The 14,191-nt window shown below is 31.0% G+C and overlaps 1 protein-coding gene across 7 annotated transcripts in view; it reads right to left on the bottom strand.

The window, feature by feature from the left end:
* The window catches only part of LOC131842237 (brain tumor protein), a 459,207-nt gene that overhangs the window by 14,754 nt on the left and 430,262 nt on the right, over positions 1–14,191 (bottom strand). The window contains exon 4 of one of the 7 annotated variants that reach the window (XM_059190775.1): positions 1,056–1,113. The exons of the other annotated variants lie outside the window; for them this stretch is intronic. The gene's annotated coding sequence lies outside the window, so the exon portion shown is untranslated. The remainder of the gene's footprint in view (positions 1–1,055; positions 1,114–14,191) is intronic. 7 annotated transcript variants of the gene reach the window in all.

Below are 14,191 nucleotides of genomic sequence, written 5' to 3'. Positions count from 1 at the left end.
TGCCCACATTTGTCGAGTATACTGCAATTAAACAGAAATGGACAGAGCCTACCGTTGTCTATCAGATTAATTTCGTTTGTTAACAATGTCTGCCATTACCGTAGTCGATCCGTTGTAATTTATATCATTACGTAAATAAATATGTCAAGAGTATTACACTACATTCGTTAGTCTTAATCAGTCACGCAACAGTATTTTGGACTTAAGTTAGTTATCTAAGTTCAAAGTAAACATTGTTAATTGTTTAATAAACATTACAGATTCTGTAGGACAATCTGTGAGTACTGATTGCGAATGGAAACAGAATTTGAACCGCAACTGTTGACAAGGTAGTAATTGGAAGCAATTAGGAACCCTTGGGGGAGGGGGTGGTAGGAGATGGATAATTGGAGTATCTGGGTGACGACTGATTTGAAAGTTATAATTTATCACTTTAGTTTGAAACAGCCGGTATATGAATGTGTTACTAAATTCTAGAACCATAATTTGTAGCACAGTGTTTAAACACCACAAAGATCAGTAATGCTATTATTATAGTTGAAATCTTAAATAATGAAGGAAAGCTACATGTCTACGTCGATCAGTTTTAAATTGAATATATCCTATGTTGTTGTTCCTCCACGTGATCATTAAATCACGTGGAGGAAAGCTCATTGATAATTTTTATCTATATGATACGATATTTTCTCCAAAATTTATTTCTAAAAAGTTTATTTCTCTGTTAAACTGTCTGGGTTTCTTGTCTGGTTTGAATGTAGATACGGTATTTTCGATTGTTGTGGTACAAAAAGAAGTTGCTGTTTATTGTCAAGCTAATTTATTAATATCTGTAACTTTATATTACTACAAACTTTTTTAAATAAATAAATAAACCACAATATTGTAAAACTAAAACTAAATGTAAACATGAAGATAAATATGCGCATTTTTGTTCTTCACGATGGATGGACCAAGGACATTTGCATATACATCCATTATTAATTTTCCTTTCAGCAACAGAGAGGAAACGAAATTGAAAGCCAAAAATGTTATCTACTTTTTAATAATCTATTTACCTTAACGGCCCGGGATGCCAGACGTAATTTGAGGTTGCAATATTCTCGGCAAACTTACCTGTGGAGAAAAAAGAAAGAAGATGTAAAATCAGTATGTAAATAGTTGATGATTAGAATAAACGGTTTTTGTGTGTTCATTTTCAATAGAAGTGTCTCAAGATTTTCGTAGCGTAAAGATTAAACGAGATTGAAGCGTGAGATTCTTTTTATTCCTAATTCTTTACGTCTTATAAAGCAGCACTAAAACACAAGTCTGCAGTATTGAAATGGCAAATAAAGAATTTAATGTGAACCTCATTATAATATTGACTGTAATCTGTTTTTAAAGCGACAACTTTTTAGTATCGAATCAAATATTACGGAATAAAGTATTTTTTTTCAACAGTAAAAGAGGTTGCGCTCGGAGCGTTTGTTTTGTAAGAAATTAAAATTCCGACAGTGTGCAAAATAAATTCCCGCTTAATTAAGCTAAATAGTCCAATTAGGAGGTATTTTTGGAAGTTTTCGTTCAGAATATGAAATGCTTTTGGATAATTGAGTTCATTTTTTACATAGCATTTCAATCTGTGATTTGTAATTAGAATTTTTTGGGTTTCATAGGTTTTATATAGTCCTCTTTACAGTAATATATAAAAATAAATCGTTCTTTTTCGATTACGATATGCAAAGTGACCAAGTTCAAACAATCGTTGTTTATGTTGAATAAACAACAATTGTTTTTTTTACATAACATATACAATTTTTTTTATTTTAACTGTAATTTAGGTAGAATTGGGTTAGAGAACATATCTTTATCGATTTTCAAGTCATAAGGTTAACTTGTTATAGAAAAGAAAATTGGCTTTATTAAAGATAAGATACAAAAAATGTGTTACAAAAAAAAAACATAGTTTTATTTTCATTCATTACAGAATACGCAGTATGCTCACGTTATAAATTTTACGGAATTTTGTAAGCGAAAACGCAGTGAAACGTAACACCAACCAAGTTTGCCTGTACTCGTTAATGTGAGATATCCCCATTCCCAGTTCCCTTCGAGTGAGCCTGTTCTCACGGGAATATTCATCTGGAACTTTCTAAAGTACATTTGGTTACGTAATATATCAATAATTTGGTACTTTTGCACGTTACTTTTCGAGATTTAACCACTCAATCTTTTTAATACAGAAATTATGGATTAATGTTTTATAGTTTTAAAATATATTTTAATATTATGTGCTGATGATATACGGAGAGAAAATGTTAAACACTTACAACGCTGCAGGTTTATGCATTTGATGCACTTTAACACTATCTATAGTAATTAGAAATGTAAATAACATATTTTTAGCAACGTTTACCCGCATATTCCTCTCCTAATGAGACAATCAAACTACGTCCAACCTACCGTCATCCTTTTTATTAAAATCCATTCAGCTTGGTCGTGAAAATATAACAAACAGATGAAACAGTGAAATTAGAACTTTACTATGAAACGACAACACAAAGTAAGGTACTTGTATACGGAAGTATGAATACGACGCATCTTCAACTTTGCAAGTAATACGAAATTCAAATCACGAACGTCGCTTACGTAGGTATATAAGTGTCAGTTGTTAGCTAGAGTGACCACACACATTACGGTTTTGCAGTACATATCGCCAGCTGTAGCTTAACAACTGTCATTTTAGCATTTACCTTAGATACTGTTATCTGTGTAGTGTATGGATTTTTGATGTAAATTCAATGTAATAAATTAAAATTAATTATATTTCTTTAATATCCATTGAATAGTTTGAATATTTGTTATTTTCAAATATCTGTGCAGATTGTAATATAATTAGTAAAGGGAGTAAGCCTGAAGATGTGATTTAACATTATATTTTAAAGAACAATTGAATTTTGGTTTTTACGTTCAAATATATTTTGATTTTTTATTGTAAGTTTATACTATGTTAATCGCAGCAATCACGCTCGCAATATAAACCCGTATACACCGTAGACACAAGAGAGGACAGAGTATATAACGATCAGTGTTTCGTGTGTTTCGTATGATTACTTTTGTTTGAAAACAACATCTGTTCACAACACCAGTTGATAACAGATGCTTGTATTTGAAAGACTTGTGTTCGCATGTTTATTGCGTATTGTACTAAATTAATTTTAGAATTTAGGTTTTTTTGAGTAGAAAACACAATAACTCTCGACGTTGTTATTGGATAACAAATGGACGTGACAAATTAAAAAAGTTTTATTGTATTTATACTGTGTTTGAGTTTTGTTTAAGGGCGTGATTATATGACGCGGTTGCAATTTATTTATTATTAATAAAAGAGTTTCAATTTGACAGACTTGTGATTACATACAATTTGTGAAATAATTGGATTTGAGAACTGTATCTATATAAGTGTCACATGAAGATCTGACCATAAAAGACGGGTATCCTCATACGTTGTCATTCCTGAGGACCATGTATGCCACACTACCATATATTACTCTTCAATATAAATACAGCTTACATATCTGTTTTACGATTGACTGAAATAGGGTAGTTGTACAAAGGCTATCTATATATCTGTACTTATAACTGATATATATTAGGCTATTTTTCAGCTTATACTTGATTGCGTATTATAAGCTAAAAAATAGCCTAATGTGTATATATTAAGGCGTATCTTCGAAAACACTCGCCCGATCGCGTGTTACTAGTGTCTGTGTGTACCGTGTATTGGTTGAGGCAATATTTCGTGATTATTTTATTATCCGTTTTATTATTACTACGTACATGATTATAATTATGATTGGATAGCAGGTGTGGCCTACATACCACTAATGTTTTTTATCGAAATTGTTATCTGCATAAGGGCGGCAGGTATGATACCTTTTTCTAATCTGTGGAACACTCGCCAATAAAACAGTTGATAATCGCGTCTGTTGACATTCAGATACAATTATCTACCCTCTTATGTAAGCCGCCACGATTTTTCTAATAAGTTTATTAGTTGTTATCATATATTAGTGATATTGTTACTAACTGTAATACTACAGTATTAGTATTGAATTTTTTTTTATCCTTCAGAAGCCATATCACATTATGAAACGTCGATTTTCCGAGTATTATTTTAATTCTAATTTTCTATTTAGTTTAACAGCACTTTCATTCAAGCACATAATTTTATCAATTTGCAGATACAACACAACATGTATAAATAAATAAGTTAATATAGGATTATATCACTTATACTAATATACTTGTATAATATGCATAAGTTACAATATATTAGAATCAAACTATACCAATACGTATGACTACTATCCACCAGGCAATAAACAAAAGAGTATATAACTCAAACTAATTAATAAATAAGCTTTTTAGAATAACCTTCGTAAATGCAGCACAGAGATTTAGGGACACCACTTAATTATAATGTAGTTAGTATATTGTTGGTATTCTATTATAGTATTGCAATTTCAACCCTATTGTCCCTATGAATAGAATGCACGAAAGGCACGTTGCGCTATTGTGTAAATAATTAACATGGCACAGGCCAAGATACGCACATACCTACGAGGTACAAACACAATCTGTTTCTATTTATTTTTTCTCGGTTTGTTGGTTGGATTTAAGGAATAGCATGGTTGAATATTTTCTTTAAAAGAAATAATAAATTGGAATCACGTACATATAACAAAAAAGTTGTTTTTTGTTTATTTTTTGTATGAAACTCATAAATATCTACCTCAAATTCGTTACCGGCGAAAGTCGTTAGTCACTTAAAAAAATATAGGCAGTGAATGACGAACTGGCTGGAGTCGCCAGCTGTTTCCGTTGGCACAGCTGATCGACCGGATATTGGCTGTTAGAGAGACAGTTACTGTCTCCCTCGCACTGCGTAACTTCGTCTCTCTTGAGGCTTTTAATTTTTCACTTTTCAACTCATTATAACCAAGAGACAATTTTCAATCACGGATGCGAAATGAGAATCGTTTAAATTTCGAATTCAGTATGGAAAATTAGAAATGATCCTTTCGTAATAAAACTGGAGTTCGTCGCTATGCGAATAATTTTCGCCGTTTCCGTTCGCGTGATAGAAAAATTGAAACATTGTAGCTTTGCTGAATATATACATTCTAGTGCTCTCGTGTTTGTAAAAGTAGCACTAGTAAGTAAGCACGCGATTTAAATGCGGCGTTCGAATTTGTGTTTTTAAAAAATATGACTGCATAAAGTTTAATAAAAGAATTGGCATTCCTCAACATTTTATCGCATGGATTAATCGAAGTAAACGAGTTAGTATAGAATACCATTTCATTAGTTTTCCATTTTCAAGTTTCTCGGCATGAGAACCGGCGTGCAAATTCAGTCGGAAAACGCTGGTAATAGGATATAATTTGGCGTATACTGAATTGTAAAAGCTGGAAACACCGGCGATTTTAAGTGAGAAGTTTTGACAGCGGTTACTGCCTGCTGTTTGTGAAGTTATGAAATTTTAATATTTAATGTACAAAATGTTTGTAGTAATGAATTGACTGAAATACTTCTCTTACACTGACAGTAACAATTTACATGAATATAAATAACGTTTTGCACAATACTAACAGCCTAAATGTATTTTTTATTAATATTTTGTTCAGTAATGTTGCGTACGCAGTTCTCGAGTAACCTATTGTATAAATCTATCTATATTTCTATTTATGTAATTAGCACATTACTAATTGTACTCAAATAAATAATTTCTAATTTAATTTATTTTTGACTAAAGTATGTTAAGAGATAATATTGTGTATTATTATTACCTGCAATAGGAACGTAATTATCAAATTTTGATAATAGTGATATATTTGTAATATTTCTATAGATTATATATTATATGTTATAATAAAAAATAAACTAACATACTAAAAATAATAATATGTAAATAAAGATCTATTAAAAATAAGAAGAGATAGACCGAGCTTCTCTCGTTCTATTCCTTCTACGAAAATTCTTTGGCTTCAATATTTAAAATATTTATACTTTTTTATACATATTCGCATAATTCAAAGACTAGTATTCTATTCAAGTGATAATAACTTTATTTAGTTCTGCAGTAATGCATTGCGTGCGGACTTATGGGAAGCCGCAATGCAGCGGGCTGTTAGTTTAGGAAACACTCCATGAAACTGAAACAGTTAACATAGTTCTTTGGCACTAATATACTATAAACGTGCTGTTTGTGTCTTTGTTAGACCTTGATGGATTAACGACTTAGAAATTGATGTACGCATACTATTGGAATATAGAAGAAAGAATGGGTAAAACTTAGGATTTTCCATGTTAAAAACACACAATCGACATCATTCTCGACAATAAGAAATGTATAGAGTAAATTTTTGTTTAAATCGCAGATTATGTGATACTCATAAGAATACAGCCGAATTGAGAACTACACCTTATTTTTAGAGCTTGAAAATATCGACATTTAAGCATCCCTGTCACCTACAACCGTTATGAATTCCACTTTTTTTGGTTCTAAAATCGAACCGACTGCAGTTGGATTTAATCCCTAAAGACCGTGTTTCAAAGCCGTGACGTTAACAAATGCGTCCAAATGTCACAGCCTTAACATCTGCAGAACCCCATGGGCCGAGTTATTGCCGAAATGTGACTCGGCATTTCGATAATAGTTGATCGATTCGATAATTTGAACTGTTGACACTCCGATTAATGTCATGAAGTACTATTATTATACCTAATGTTAATATTGGCCTGATTTTATGCTGTATTTTAAGTTTGTTTTGCATTGCATTGCAACTGATTGTACTTTTCTTGTAACAGAAATGAATTTCTACGTTTCTATGTTCCGTTTATAATTTATTTTCATACTATAATTTAAAAAATAAGTAGTACCTATGTAGTTACGTAACAATTTGAATCTTCTTGTAGTCAAGACAAAGATTTTCTATTATTTACAGATATTAATAAGAACTCATCAATTATCACTAATATATATAAATAACTTACGATGGTAAGTTGAAACCGACATTTATAGGTATTCTAATAGATCGACTGTATACATATGTAAATAACACCATGGATGTGACGCAACCATGTATTTCTAAAACCTCATGTATTGCCATTCCCGAGGACTTGAATAACTCCATATCCTATAATTTCACACCCTTAACTCACCCTTCCACCGAAATAGTTTTAAAACTTGACGGCAAATTGATGAGACATAGGTACCCGACAACTTATATAAAGTCTACTTTGGAAAAAAATTTTAAAATCAGCCATTTAACATAAGTTACCTATTAATTTTCGACCAAATACACTCGGCTACCTTGATCCCTTGTTTTTTGCGGGCCCCGTTTGCAAATGAAGGGATCAGAATTAAATTTGTCCCGCTAACCGCAGTGTGCGGTACTCATGAAATTGTCGGTGGCAAAAACACGTTGGGTGCACGTGAAAAATCATGGGGCCGACCTAATTAGGGAAATGTTTGTATACAGAAAAATTTACCATTGTATTTTTGCATGTGAATAATAATAAAAAGAAAACAAAAAATCTGTGCTTTTTTAATAATGCAAAACAATTAAATTTTGTGTACAGGCCGAAAATTTAACAACATTACGTTTTGCGTGTCAATTAATTAAATTAAAAAATATTAGTTAGATTTTTTTTAATAAAGTTTAGTAAAGCGGCAAATTAAAGTACTAGTCATATTATATAATGTAGATATATAGATTATCACCACTATAGCAGATTAAAATTTTGTTTACCACTGCTAATGCTGGATGGTGGTTAAGTTGACCGTGTTTTTCTACTTTTATTATTTTTAAGACTATTTTAATAATAATTTTATTCATTCATTCACAATATAAGACCCGCACTCATATCGGAAGATTGTATTGTCACTTTCCACGATCTTTATCATTCTCTTTAAATGACGATAAGACACGACTCTGACTTTGTCCTTAGTCTGTTTGACGTATTAACTGTGTTTTATATTTATAACTGTTTCAATATAAGTATTTAAAACTTATTCAAGTATGAAATAAATTTATAATGATAATCTACTTGTCTTACTACTATCACTATAATCAGATGAGAGCAAAATAAATAACTGCCCAGAATTCGGTACACTCACAAGTCAATTGACCTAACTTTGTTTTGTAAATTAAACCTTCTTTAGGGGAAATAAAACTTGTAACCGCTAAGCAGATGGGTCACGAAAATGTTGTTAAGTTTCTGCTGTTTGTGCTCTGACTTGATTAAGTTCATATTTTTTATATACCATAGAGAAAAATAGACAAGTTTAATTTCTTTGTTAAATTAAAACGTACGTGTCAGACATAGACAATGTATTGCTGCTCATAACTAGAATGGATCTAGAAATTACAAGTGTCTCTAAATAATATAAGTCGTTGTATTTATCTTTTCGGTTTCGTCTAAACTATTACACAAAATTTAAAAAGTCAACCGAGGCATCATCAGGCTTTGAATAGAGTTCAGATATAGGTTGGAAGCCTAGTGTTGACTGTTCAGCGACCAAACCGCGACAACAATAGGCTCCCAAGCTACATCCGAACTCCATTCAATGCCTGATGATGCCTCGTTCGACTTTGTAGATTTTAAATCCATTTGGTAATCCATTTGGTAATGATATTTTATATTATCCAATTTCGGTACAGTTCTCTTTTAGTCGTACCAAATTGTAATTATAAGGCTACCTTTACATCACTAAGTTTTACATGTAGATTCATTTATCAGACTATTTTTTGCGTAAAATGCTGGTTCACAGAATTCATTGTTAAATGGACGTTTATTCTAATAATATGGACGATATAACTTTATCAATGCACTATCTTCAAACTTATCTCGTAATTGCAGTTTTATTAGCATAACACGTACCAAGTCACTGGGGTGTACGTGTTTTAATTTTATTCGTAACCAGACCTTTAATTAAGTAAACCTTTGACAGCAATCGAGATTGTATCATGTTTTTAACACAGAATTTTATATTAAATATATACAGTTTAATATTACACGGATGATTTTTATCGTCTTATTTACAACATGCACACACTGACGACGCGTAACATTTTGAATAAAAAAAATTATGATGGTAATAAAAACAAAAAAAAAAATATATTTTCTTTTTGAATTTTTAAATTTTTAAGTAAATTAAAATTTAATTCGCTATCTTAGCAGATCGAAACGTGTTTTGATAAAAAAAGCTCTGTGTACATAATACAATAAATTAAATTAGGTAAAGGTAACTTTTATACGTTTTTTTATCAAGATAATTTGGAATAAAATTTGAAATGCAATTTCGATCTACTAATATTATATCTAACAAAATAAAACGTCAAATACAATTCTATTGTGTTTATTTATAAATATTTTATATAATTAAATACTAAATATTTACACTTGATCATTTACTAATTATTATTGTATTTATTAATATTTCCATTTGAAAACAAACTATTTCCCGTGGCCAATGTCATTGCATGAATTATGATAAAATTTTAGAGACGATTTTCCAATGTAAATTTTCTGTTAATTCAATATTGTACTACGAGTGCGATGTGTAACATATGTTAAGATCAATTCATTCAATAATAGTATCTTTTAATAGAGGCACTTATGAATCTCTTGAATGAATACAAAAAAATTGTAAAAAATATATATGTTCTTATTACGTGAGTATTTAAAGCAGCATTTAGACTGTTACCTAACATATGTGATGAACATTTTCACAGTACACTTGAACCGATAAAAACACTTATTCGAGATGCTTGACATCCGTTGCGCGTTCTTTACTTTTTCTCACTGCTACTAGAGTTTTACCAAAAAAAAGTTTTCAAGTGAGCCATTATGAGAAGTTTTGATAGTTTACAGACTTTTATGTACCGAGTAGAAGGCAATATTTATGCTAAACTCGATCTTAAGTTGTCTGGAAAGTTACCCGTCATTTTATATATTAGCTGTATTAACAACTATGTTTTTTAAACTAAACTAATGTAATATAATATATTCAACAAATAAATATTATTAAGTGATAAGTCTAGAACAAAAGCGGAAGTATATATTATTCTTGTAAATATTCCATATTTAAATCGTGTATGCAAAAAATACAGTGGACATTTACTTCCTATAGTTGTTTGTAAATAGTAACAATACATAATTATGTATTGTAAATTGTAAATGAAAAAAATAAATAAAGACAAATGTCACAGAATTTTTACATTATCCGACTTTCTACTTTGCTTTAGTCAAGTTCTTATGCATAGATAGAGAACATACGGACCCTATACGTCAGATAAAAGCAATTCGAAATTTAAATGACACGAACCGTGTGTGTAAATAAAGAAATGTAACATATTACATAAAGGTGAGTACTCACTTTAATAACAAAACAGAATAGGGCTGTCGTAGATGCAAGAATGGCAGCCCCATTTTGTTCTGACAACGAGAGTGTAATATTGTATGAGATGTGTACATGCCGCTAATATTTTAAGTATGTAGGTAGAACGTTATGAATGAAAATGTATACAAATATACGGTCTCGGTCGTCTAGTGGTTTAGCTCATTGTCTTTCTTCCCATAGTCGCGGATTCGTTTTCTATTACGGTATAAACATTAGTATTCATGAGTATGAGTGTTTTCTATGTAACATTATTTACAAAAAGTATTAAGTATAATATAATATACTTAACTGACAGTATAATATTATTATACTGTCAGTTGTTTAGTATTCAGAGTACAAGCTTTGCTTTATTTGTTACTAGATGGCGCTGTGATAATTGTCTTGTCGAACTGTATCATTATTATGTAATTAATAATTTGATGCCATGATCTGTTTAATGTATAATCTGTCTATGTCTATAATATATATATATATATAGTGAATTCAAAATAACCTTATTTATGATCAAACTAAATGGTCTTTATTTTGTCAATTTTACTTTCCTATTAACTCAACTACGGTAAATACCCTTCATAAACCTAATTAATGGACTAATTTTAATGTTACTAAAATGATAAAGATGAATTTAATTAATCAAGGATAGCGATAAACCGAAAGATCGCCCACGTACCTTTTCCGGGTTTTATGTATAGTTATAGTTTCTCGGGATATTGGTGTGATATTTCTTGAGATGAATTATCTATGCTATCTGAGATTCGATAATCTTCAAGTCAAATTTCATTATTCAGTCGTATATTGGTGAAAAGGTAACACACGGATAGAAAGATAGACATATTGTAGGATTTATAATATTACTTCGGATGGATTACGAATTGTCTATATAATATTTTGAGTTCAACATACATAAATCCAGGTGAAACTTCAATAACGATGAAGTAGAAGTGGATTCTTAAGTAACATATAGTCATTTTTATTTCATTTCTATTCATTATATAGATTGTATTCAAAGAAATATAGACTACTAGCTGTGCCCGGGGTTTCACCTGCTTGAAATTTATATTTGTTATTCCGATGTATAAGCTATATTACTGTAAAGTTTCATAAAAATCCGTTCAGTAGTTTTTCCGTGACAGAGTAACAAACATGCATCCATACGCACAAACTTTCGCGTCTATAATATTAATAATAAGATATATAATTTATAGTATTTGCATGTTTGGTCGGTTGGTTTAGTGGTGGAAAATGCCACAAGGTTGTAAGTCCACCATGTGTGCTTTTGCCTCACTATTGCGTGCATTAAAGCTATACAATTAATTCAATAAATATATTATTATTATACCTAATTGTTCGCAAAAATTCCTTATAAATACGAAACTTTATTCAATTGTTACGTAATAATTCTTTTCTAGAACTTTTATTAGACCTAATAAAATGTATAAAAGAATCAGATTTCGGGACAATATTGTGTATTGAACAATTTGATATCGGGGTTTCTGCTTCTTGAAAGGTATTCGAAGTATTTCGTGTTATAATTACTGCAATGTTTCTTTCGTTTGATTTTGCATTGTGTTCTTGTATTCACTGTATTGAAAGAGGAGCTTAGAAAAAGATATTATAAATAACTTCTTTTTATATTTCATTTATAACCTTAACAATCACAAAATTAACTTTTAATAAAAATATATCTTTTGTTATGAACTTTTGAATTTAATAGATAAAAACCCTAAGTAATTTCCGACAGTTATTACTGGAGTAATAAAAAAAACAAAAGACTCGCGCTGCGAGTTGTAAATAAAGCACCATAAATTCGGGTTAGACTCCTGACAGCCTTTTAAAGCAAGCCATAGTATTGCAGGTTATAAAACCGAAAGCCGGAGAACCGAGGGATACATTAACTGATTAAATTGCATCTAGGGTTAGCAGTATTGCCACCCATCAACTAAATGTAACGACAAAAACCCATATTAATTGCTGTAGACAATAAATCTAATTCAAACGTTTGATATAAAGCCAACTCATATCGTGTTGCCAGGTCAGATACGTCGTATATATACAAATTCTCATCAAACAATTAAAAACCGAAAAACAGTCGTTACAAATCCGATTATCGCTTGTTAGCCATTCGCAACATGTTCCCGAACGTTACATGAAAATAGAATTGGTAAACGGAAAGATTACGCTTTTGTGTAAATCTATAACGAAAAACAACTCTAAAGGGAATCGATCAATCATCGGCGATCATCCATCAAACACATTCAACAAGTAAAAACAAAAATATTAACGGGGCAGCCCTGAAAGTGGTGTCACAATGGGGTAACACCCTACGTTTGTAGGAGCAAGGTGGGTGCGCGTGTGTGCATTCATACGACTCGAAGTTTCGTTTGTGTGCACGGCAATCTATATTAGCGGAAGGGTGCGTGTGTGTGAACAGGCGTGTGTGCTCGCTAGGGCTGGCAGATGCGATTGGTACGCAGCTGTCGGTTCCCCTTAAGCTGTAAAGTACCCTATATAATACGGCACGAGCTGTGCTTTCACGTAATTATGCATTATTACTACTTTTTTACTTATTATTACAATCGATTGTGGTTTTTGTTTCTGATGGTGTTGCCATGTCGGCACTTTTGTGCGATATAGACATACGAACTACAGTTTTATTGCCACAAAAGGTGTTTTGAACTAGTATAAGTACGTTTGCACCTAGTTATACGTATAAAACAACTATTTTAAAAACGAGGAAATGTACTGCCTTTTTATAGTCATATTTTGTGCAAATAAACAGCCTTATTGTGAACGATGTATGTGTATAATTGTCATTGTGTATTATTTTTTATCGCTGTTATTCAGAAAGAAAATAATCTTACATTTACCTTATGTATAATGTTTGTAATTATTTGATACCTACTCAAGTTTTTAATACACATATTAATCAACACAAGTATTGTTAAGAAGGTAGACAACCTTTTCATTTATACATTATACAAACAATACATCTATCTCTGTTCAAAATTAACATTAATAATACTTTTCAGTCCATTCACACGTAAAAGCATTGAAAAATAGACGTGTCTTTATCTTACTAAGACGGTTCATGAAAATATATGTTATTTTCTACATTCGTAACATACACTAGCTAAAATATGTTATTGTAGTGAGTGCGTAAACATGTAGGTGATACATCCAACTCCGGTATTAGTATTTATCATACTGTTGGAGTAAAGCTTGACTGGAGATAAGTAATGATAGACCCATATGAGAAGCATAAAGTTGCTTTTATCATTGCATATGGCTGTTTACCAGCTACTTCGTCTGCGTCTTAAATATAATAGATACTCTATGTCCGTCCTCATCACATAATTTATCTTCACGCCTTTGACTGGTCGAGCTAACCGTACGAGCACACTGCCTTACTTGAAATTGTCGCGTGTTCGATTCTACGCTCCGTTCAAATATACATGAGTATGATTGTTTACATTGGTCTTGGTATTTTCGATGTAAATAATGTTTGTACTTAAATATAATGTATAAAATATCTCTATCAGTTGTCTAGTACTCATAATACAAGTTCTGCTTAGTTTGAAAATAGATGGTGCTGTGTGAATTGTTGTAGATGGTTTAGTTTTGAAGAAAAAGTAGACACACTTTCGTATTTACAATATCAGTACGGATATCCGATATTTAATATTCATTATAGAATACCATTAATAACACAAATAATTCTTCATCAATAGAATATGATAATGT

The sequence above is a fragment of the Achroia grisella genome, unplaced genomic scaffold (assembly GCF_030625045.1).
Source record: "Achroia grisella isolate CSIRO2021 unplaced genomic scaffold, CSIRO_AGI_Agris_v1 utg215, whole genome shotgun sequence".
NCBI classification, from domain to species: domain Eukaryota; kingdom Metazoa; phylum Arthropoda; class Insecta; order Lepidoptera; family Pyralidae; genus Achroia; species Achroia grisella.
The sequence above is the reverse complement of the archived record's forward strand: the minus strand, read 5'-3'. Positions and strand labels throughout refer to the sequence as shown.